The 9,636-nt window shown below is 42.0% G+C and overlaps 1 protein-coding gene across 6 annotated transcripts in view; it reads right to left on the bottom strand.

Annotated features, from left to right (window-relative positions):
• gmps (guanine monophosphate synthase) overlaps positions 1 to 9,636 on the bottom strand; it is a 94,851-nt gene that overhangs the window by 30,121 nt on the left and 55,094 nt on the right. The window lies entirely within an intron of this gene.

Here is a 9,636-nt window from a genome sequence, read left to right as displayed (position 1 = left end):
ATGTGGGAAACACAACATCCAGTTTGAGCACAGAAAGCTCACAAACAAAAATGTGGCAATGACTAGATTATCTCTTTTTGTAGCATTGGTTGAGAGAAAAATATTGGCCAAGATACCAGGGAATAACTTTCCAGTTCTCCTTCAAAGTAGTGCAATGGAGTACTGTGTACAGTTCCGGCACTGGAGGGGGGGCAGAGGATGTTCACTAGGTTGATTCCAGAGTTAGGAGGGTTAGCTTATGAGCAGAGAGTAAGTAGACTGGGACTATATTCATTGTAATTTAGAAGAATAAGGAGAGAATCTTATGGAAACATAAAATTATGAAGGGAATAGGTAAGATAAAAGCAGGGAGGTTTTTTCCACCGGCGGATCAAACTAGAACTAGGGGGCATAGCCTCACAATAAGGGGAGCAGATTTAGGACCGTGTTGAGGAGGAACTTCTTCATGTAAAGGGTTGTGAATCTGTGGAATTCCCTGCCTAGTGAAGCAGTTGAAGCTTCCTCGTTGAACAGTAAAGGAATTAAGGGTTATGGTAAGTGGGCAGCTAAGTGGAGCTGAGTCCAAGAAAAGATCAGCCATAATCTTATTGAATGGTGGAGCTTGAGCGGCCAGATGGCTTACTCCTGCTCCTGTTTCTTCTGTTCTTATTAATTGGTATTGAACGCCTATCAAACTTTAGTATCCTTCCTACAATAGCAACTTATATTTATATCATGTCTTTAACACAGTGTAACATTCCAAGGTGCTTCACAGAAGTATTATAAAACAAAATATGACACTAAGCCACAAAAGGAAATATTTGGTCAGAACCTTAGACAAAGAGGTAAGTTTCTAGAAATGTTTTAAAGGAAGAAAGTGGGGTACAGGTGCAAAGAGGGAATTCTAGGTTTCAAGGCCTAGGCAACTGTTGGTATAGCCACCAATGATTAGGAATGCATAATAGATCAGAATCAGAGAAACACAGTTATCTGGATATCTCAGAGGGTTGTGTTCATAGGAAATTAAAGAAGTATGGAGGGTCAAAGCAATGAAGTGATTTTAAGTTAAGGATGAGAATTTTAAAACCAAAATGTTGCTTGACCAGGAACCAATGTAGATCGGAAAGCACAGGGGTGATAGGGAATGGGACTTGCTGTGAGTGAAGACATATGCAGCAAGGTTAAGGGTCACCTCAAGTTTACGGAGGGTAGAATGGGGGAGACCAGCTAAGACTGCATTGGAATACTCAACTTTAGAGGTAACAAAGGCACAGACAATAGTTTAAACAGCAGATGAGCTGAGAAATTTCCTCTAAAAAGCTGTACAAGAATGGAAAATAGCAAAAACAAATCCTCGACTCAAGCACGGTCAAATTACAGAACTGTGTTAAAAAGGCAGAATTAATGATCAGAATGTACACAGTACTTGCAACAGCAGAGGTATTCACCCTTCATAATTTGATGGTGCTTGTAGATATAAAAAGGTATGATTTAATTGCTATTACAAAGACATGGCTGCAGGGTAACCAAAACTAGGAGCTAAATATTAAGGGATATTTGACATTTAAGAGGAATGAGCAAAAATGAAATGAGGCGGAATCACTGTATTTGTATATTAGATCCAAGATGGCACCAGCACAGTACATAGTGTTTGGGCTTGTCCATTCCAGGCCAGCGGTATTGTTTTCTTCATGTAATTTTTATCTATTTTCCTTTCTTCTTCATCTTTGATGCTGGAGTGGTGTTGTTGGGGTGGTGGCTTTGGTGTCAGCATGGACCTGGACTCTTGGCGGCAGTGGCAGTGCTTGGAGCCTGGACTCTTGGAAGTAGTAGGCCTGGAGCCTGGACTCCTGGTGGCGTTAGGCCTGGAGTCTGGACTCCTAGTGGTGGTAGGCCCGGAGCCTGGACTCCTGGCGATGGTAGTATCCAGAGGGGAGACTCCTGGCAGCAGCAGGCCTGCAGCCTGGACTCGTGGCAGCCACAGTACAAGAAAGCGGCAAATCCTGCCAGCAATAAGCCTACAGCCTGGATCCTTGGTGATGCTGATGACCGGAACGAGGACTCCTGGCAGCAGTTGGCCCACAGCTGAGATTCTTGGTGGTGTTGGCAAGGCAGCGATGGCAGCAGAGCTGGGATCTCCTGGGGTATCGGTGTCATCATAGCTGTTCCCAGACCGGGACTCCTTGAGGACCAGAACACCTTGTAGAGACCTTTCAGAAGTCCTGAAGTTGTTCTTGAGGCCCCAGTTTGGACAGAAGATGAACTCTTGTGTAAGTAATTTCTTTTTATCTTTACTGTAACTCAAAATGGCACCAGATCACAACTTCTTAAGTTTTACGATAGCTATGAATAAGGATAAGTCAAGACTTTTGGCAAGGTACTAAACTGGGTGAGGTCAAATTATGTCAGTATTAGGCAGAAGCTAGGGATAGTTAATTGGGAGGAACTATTATCAGGCAAGTCCACATTTGACACGTGGGACTTATTTAAAGACCTGCTGATGAGAGTTCAGTAAGGAGGAAGGATAATGATGGCAAGGGAAGTTGTAAATTTTGTCAAAAGGGAAAAAGAAGCATATGATGGTTTAGGAAGCTAAAATCAGACAGGGCTTGTGAGGAATACAAAGAAAGCAGGAAAGAACTCAAGTAGGAAATTAGAAGAGCAAGAAGGGGCCATGAAATGACCTTGGCAATTAGGATTAAAAAGAATCCCAAGGCATTCTTTACATACATTAAAAACAACAGGATAACTAGGGAGAAGGTAGGACCACTCAAGGATAAAGGAGGGAACTTGTGCTTGGAGGCAGAGGATGTAGGTGAGATCCTAAATGAGTAATTTGCATCAGTATTCATCCAGGAGAAGGATATGGAGGACAGTGAGATTTGTGTGGAGCATGCTAACATGCGAGAATTTTGAGATCAAGAAAGAAGTGGTGTTGGGTCTCTTGAAGAACATTAAGGCGGGTAAGTCCCCTGGGCCGGACTGTATCTACCCCAGGTTAGTAAGAAAAGCAAATGAGGAGATTGCTGGGGCCTTGGCCAAGATCTTTGTATCCTCTTTAGCCTCTGGAGAGGTCCTGGAAGACTGGTGAGTAGCTAATGTTGTTCCTCTATTCAAGAAGGGAAAGAGAGACAATCCAGGAAAATATAGGCTGATGGGTCTCACATCAGTGGTTGAAAAGTTATTGGAGAGAATTGTTATGGATAGCATTTACGTGCATTTGGAAAAGCATGGCCTATTTAGGGAAAATCAGCATGGCTTTGTGCAGGCAGGTCATGTTTACAACTTGATTCAATTTTTCAAGGAGGTGGCAAAGGTGATCAATGAGGGTAGAGCAGGGGATGTTCTCCACATGGATTTTAGTAAGACTTTCGACAAGGCCCCTCACGGTAGGCGCATCCAGAAGATTAGGATGCATGGAATCCACGGTGACTTGGCCGCATGGATTCAGAACTGGCTTGCACATAGAAGATAGAGTGGTAGAAGAGCGTTTTTCAGGCTGGAGGTCTGTCACTAGTGATGTTTTGCAGGCATCTGTACTGGGACCTCTGCTGTTTCTGATATATATAAATGACATGAATGAAAATGTAGATGGGTGGGTTAGTACGTTTGCAGATGATACAAAGAGCTGTGGATAGTGTAGAAGGTTGTCAAAGGATACAGCGGGATATACATCAGTTGCAGATTTGGCCGGAGAAATAGCAGATGGAGTTTAATCCAGGTACCTGTGAGGTGCTGCATTTTGGGAGATCAAAAGTTAAGGAAAAGTATACAGTTAAAGGCAGAACCCTGAACAGCATTGATGTACAGAGGGATCGGTTCAAGTCCATAGCTCCCTGAAAGTAGCCATGCAAGTAGATAGGGTGGGAAAGAAGGCGTATGGCATGCTTGCCTTTTTTGGTCAGGGTATGGAGTACAAGAGCCAGGATGTCATATTGCAGCTTTATAAGACTTTGATTAGGCCTCACTTAGAATATTGTGTTTGTTTCTAGTTGCCACATTACAGGAAGGATGGGGAAGCTTTGGGACTGTTGCAGAAAAGGTTTACCAGCATGCTGCCTGGATTTGAGGCTATGAGCTAATAAGGAGAGGCTGGAAAAGTTTGGGTTATTTTCTCTGGAGTGGCGAGGCTGAGGGGAGACTTGATAGATGTCTAAAAATTACAAAATGGATAGACAGGGGTGATGGTCAGGATCTTTTTCCCAGAGTCGAAATGTCTAAAACTAGGGGGCATGCATTTAAGGTGAGAGGTGGAAAGTTTAAAAGAGATGTGAGGGGCAATTTTTTTACACAGTGAGTGGTAGGAGTCTGGAATGGGCTGCCAAGGGTGGTGGTGCAGGCAGATACGATAACTGCATATAAGAGACTTTTAGATATGCGCATCAATATGCAAAGACCAGAAGGATGTAGCAAGTTCTACAAGACAACACATATCCTCACACTGAAAAAGTAAGTCTGCAAAGATATGGGCTGTGATTGGGCAAGGGAGAATTTGGGGACTGGCTGTGTTCATGTGGCCTCTTGGCTGAAGTTTACTCCCGATGCAGCATAATCACTTTGGCTATCCACTGTGCATTTGGTAAGGTCACTTCAGGAAGAAATTGGGGTGGCACAGTGGCTCAGTGGTTAGCACTGCTGCCTCATAACGCCAGGGACCTGGGTTTGATTCCCCCTTGGGCAATTGTCTGTGTGGAGTTTGTACATTCTCCCTGTGTCTGCATGTGTTTCCTCCAGGTGCTCTGGTTTCTTCCCGCAGTCCAAAGATGTGCAGGTTAGGTGGATTGGCCATGCTAAATTGCCATTGTGTTCAGGGATTTGTAGATTATGTGGGTTTGGGGAATGGGTCTGGGTGGGATGCTCGGAGGGTCGATGTGGACTTGTTGGGCGAAGGGCCTGTTTCCACACTGTAGGGATTCTATGGATGTGGACCAAGGGCAAGAAGAAGGGGGAATCAGTTTAATTTGGTGTCATGTTCAGAACAACATCGTGGGCCGAAGGGCCCGTTTCTGTGCTGTATTGTTCTATGTTAACTTCTATGTCTATGTTAAAACACTTTTCACTGTATCTTCAAGATAAATGTGACAATAAATCATTCATTCATAGTGAGAGAGGATTTCTGATTGAAGAACAGGAGATAGAATCATTTCAGTGGAGGTAAGAAATAGTGAGGGTAGCAAACACTGGTAGGAATGGTTTATAAGCGACCAAGAGTAACAGTAATGTACAGCACTGGATAAGTCAGGAAATTAGAAGTGCAGAAAACAAGAGAAATGCAGTGATCACGACTGACTTCAATGTACAAGTAGACTGGATAAACTAAACAACCAACAATCCTCAGAGACGGAATTCCTGAAATGTTTAAGATAGTTTTGTGGAACAACATCTTGAGATACCAACTAAGGCATGGGCTATTTTAGACCTAGTGTTATTCAATGACAAAGGGCTAATTAATAGTCTTGTTGTAAAAGTACTTTTACAAATAGTGACCTTGTATGATAGAATTTTCCGTTAAGTTTGAAAAATATGGAGTTCAATCCGAAAATGGAAGTCCTAAATCTGAACAAGGGGAATTACGAAGGTATGAGGATGATGTTGGCTATGATGGATTAGAAAAATACATTAGTATAGGCAATAGACAGTATTTAAGGAATTAATGCTGGGTTTTCAACAAAAACATATTCCTTTGAGACAAAAGTACCCAATACGAACAGTGAGAGAGCTTGAGAGAGACAGTAGGAACTGCAGATGCTGGAGAATCTGAGATAACAAGGTGTAGAGCCTTCCTGCTCCTCTGATGCTGCTTGGCCTGCTGTGTTCATCCAGCTCTACACCTTGTTATCTAGTGAGAGAGCTTGGGTACTTTTATCTCAAAGGAGTATGTTTCTGTTGAAAACCTAGCATTAATTCTTTAAATACCGGCTACTGCCTATAGTAATGTATTTTTCTAATTCACCATCGCCAACATCCTCCTCATATTATTATGTTGCCCAAAAAAAACTGTAAGACTGAAGACTGTGAGAGCTTCAAAATTAAGAAAAGGAATAAGAAATTGACAAAGAAAGAGTGTGGAATTGAAAGAAAGTAGTGTTTGTAAAAAAAAAAGTAGTATTAGAAAAATTAACGGAACTGAAAATTGACAAATCTCAAGAGGCAATGACCTTCACCCTAGAGTGTTGAAAAAGAGAGCTGCAGAGACAATGCATGCATTGTTGATCATCTACCAAATTCTATTAATTCTGCAATGGTGCCTGTAAATTGTAAAGTTGCAAATGTAAATCCAATGCAGCAAAATGGCAGATGGTGTTTAATCCAAGTATGTGTGAGGTAAGGTAAGTACTGCACTTGGGATTTCACATGTTAAGGAAAAGTATACAGTTAATAGCAGGACTCTGAACAGCATTGATGTACAGAAGGATCTTGGGTTCAAGTCCATAGCTGCCCAAACGTGGCTATGCAGGTAAATAGTGTGGTAAAGAAGGCATATGGCATGTTTTATTGCATTGTAAAGAAGGCATATGGCATGGCTTTATTGGTCATGGTATTGAGTCCAAGAGTCGCCATGTCAAGTTGCAGCTTTATAAGACTTTGGTTAGGCCACACTTAGAGTATTGTATTCAATTCTGATCGCCACACTACAGGAAGGTTGTGGAGGCTTCGGAGAGGGTGCAGAAGAGGTTTTCTAGGATGCTGTCTGGATTTGATGGTATGAGCTATAAGAAGAGCTAGAAAAACTCAGCTTGTTTTCTCTTGAGCAGCAGAGATTGAGGGGAGACTTGATAGAAGTCTACAAAGTTATGAGATGCATAAATAGGGTTGATGGACAGAATCTTCTTCACAGAGTTGAAATGTCTAAAACTAGGGGGCATGCATTTAAGGTGAGAGGTGGAAAGTTCAAAGGGGACGTGAGAGGCAAGTTTTTTACACAGAGAGTGGTAGGAGTCTGGAACGCACTGCCAGGGATGGTGGTGGAGGCAGATACGATAAGGGTATTTAAGGGACTTTTAGATAAGCACGTGAATATGCAAGGAATGGAGGGATATGGACTAAGGCAGAAGGGATTAGTTTCATTTGGCATCATGTTCGGCACAACAGCGGGGGCCAAAGGGCCTGTTCCTGTGCTGTACTGTTCTATGTTTAAAAAAGGAGTGGGAGAGAAAATGGAACCACAAATCTTTTAGCCTAACATTAGTAATGAGGATTATACTAGAATCAATTGCTGATTATTCAGTATTTATTAAATAATTATCTGATTGAACAAAATAAACATGGATTTATGAAAAGGAAATTAAATTTGACAAATCTGACAGAGTATTTGAGGATTTTACTAGTTGAGTCATAAGGGGGAATCAGTGAATGTTTTAAGAACCGTGCCTTTTTATAACTATGTTTTTAAAAACTGTGGACTATAAGAAGAAAGACCGATTTTTAAAAACAGGTTTACCAGAATTGCTGCAAAATTTCGCAAGAAACTTGATAACTATCGTGAATACTTTTTTCTGCGGCTACAGCTCCTACAATGTGCAGACACGGAAACATGGAAAATAGACGCAGGCATAGGCTGCTGAGAAAGAAAACTGATCCTTCCAATTTTTAAGGAAATTAATATTGAAACTGAGATTGAAGCCAAAAATTCCACATAGACTGAAACTGATTGAAACGTATAAATAGAGATAGAATAATTAGAGGCCCGAGGTTAATTCCAGCAATGCAATGCAGGCAGGCTGAACAAAACAAAACTTGATCCAGAATCTCAGTATAAGCAAATATACAGTTGTGATTGTTTCTCTTACTTAAAGATAACATTGGTGGATCTACGCCATCCAGACTTTTGGAAGCAGAATTGAGGAAGTCCTACAAATGGGTGTCATTTTTGGTGACAACTGTGCATCTGGAACTGAGGTAAATTTTGTGCTGCTACCGGGTGACGATTAGGTTAAATTCTAGAAGAAAAGGAACAGAAATTTATTGTGTAGATGTTAATCGTCAGCAGGTTTCTTTACCCATGTTTACCCAGATGCCATGAGATTTGGTGTCCAGAGTTAATGTTGAGAACTTCCAGGGTAAATCCTGGCTGCATACCACTGTGTCACCACCTATGATGAGTAAGTCCTGCAAATGTAGACATGGCTAGGTGTCACAAAATTATAGAGATCTACAGCATGGAAAAAGCACCAATGGCCCACTGAGTTTGCGCTAGTCAAAAATAAGCACCTGTGCATATCTAAATACTTATTAAATATTATGAGGATTTCTGCTTGTGCCATTCTTATGGGGACTGACTTCCAGGTTCCCATCATCTTCTGGGTGAAAAATTGTTTGCTTGCATCCCCTTTAAATCTCCTGCCCCTTACCATAAATCTATGCCCCAGTCATTGATCCCTCCACCAAGAGGAAAAGTTCCTTTCTGTCTATCCTATCTGGACCTCTCAATTGTATACATTTCAATCATTCCGCTCCCCCACCCCCCAAGTCTCCTCTGCTCCAGGGTGAACAACTCCAGTCTAGCCAATCTCTCCTCGTAACTCAAATTCTCCAGACCAGGCAACATCATGGTAAATCTCCTCTGCACCCTCTCCACTGCAATCACACCCCTCCAACAATGTGGATTCCCAAACTGCACACTATATTCTAGCAGTGGCCTAACCAACCTTTTATACTGTTCCAACATAACCTTCCTGTTAAACTCAATTCCTCATCCAATAAGGGCAAGTATCCCATATGTTTTCTTAACTGTTTTATTTATCTGTCCCTCTAGGGGCCAGTGGTTATGCACATCAAGATCCTACTGATCTCAGTGCTCCTTAGTCATGTTTATCATATATTCCCTTGCCTCGTTTGTCCTGTCCAATTGTATCACCTCACACTTACCTAGATTAAATTCCATTTGCCACTGGTCAACCATCTGACTAGCACAAGTATGTGTTATTGTAATCTCAGGCTACCCTCCTCACTATTTACAAGCCCACAAATTTTCATATTATCTACAAATTTACTGATCAACCTCCTACATTCAAATCTAAATTATTTATATATTTTTACATGTATCATTGTCATTCCTGGTGCCTAGGTTGTTATAAAGTGATCTTTCCAGTTTCTGTAGTTGTTTAATAAAACTGAACAGCTTTCAAACTATTCTAGAGAATATTTAGGAATCACCTATATTGCTCTGGGTCTAGAGTCCCATATAGGCTGGACCAGTTAAGGATTGCAAATAAGGATACTTCCCTAAAGAACACTTCGGCCACAGATGGTTTTTTCTGAAAAACCACGATGACTACGATGACTAACATTTGATTCCAGATTTATTGAATTAAAATTCTGTGAGAAATCATGGTCGGTTTTGAACCTGTGACCCCAGATTTTTAGCCAAGGCCTCTGGATTGCTAGTCCCATGATATTACCTCACTCTTGGTGAGTGAGGATTGGTCTGTCACCAGCAGGCTATGGGTGAGGTTTTCCCTATCACCACCAGGTTGTGGGTGAGGATCCCCAGACTCCAGCAGATCGTGTGTGGGGTTCTCCAGGATGCAACAGCCGGAGTGAGGCTCCCCTGTCTCTGGCAGTTTTCGGCTAAGATTTCCCAGCCCAGTAGCCTGTGAGGAGAGGTGACGTTCCTCTGTCTCCAGCAGACCTTGGTGGGAAGTTCCTCTGTCTCCA

The sequence above is a fragment of the Rhincodon typus genome, chromosome 13 (genome assembly GCF_021869965.1).
Source record: "Rhincodon typus isolate 14 chromosome 13, sRhiTyp1.1, whole genome shotgun sequence".
NCBI classification, from domain to species: domain Eukaryota; kingdom Metazoa; phylum Chordata; class Chondrichthyes; order Orectolobiformes; family Rhincodontidae; genus Rhincodon; species Rhincodon typus.
This window is presented reverse-complemented; position numbering and strand designations above follow the sequence as displayed.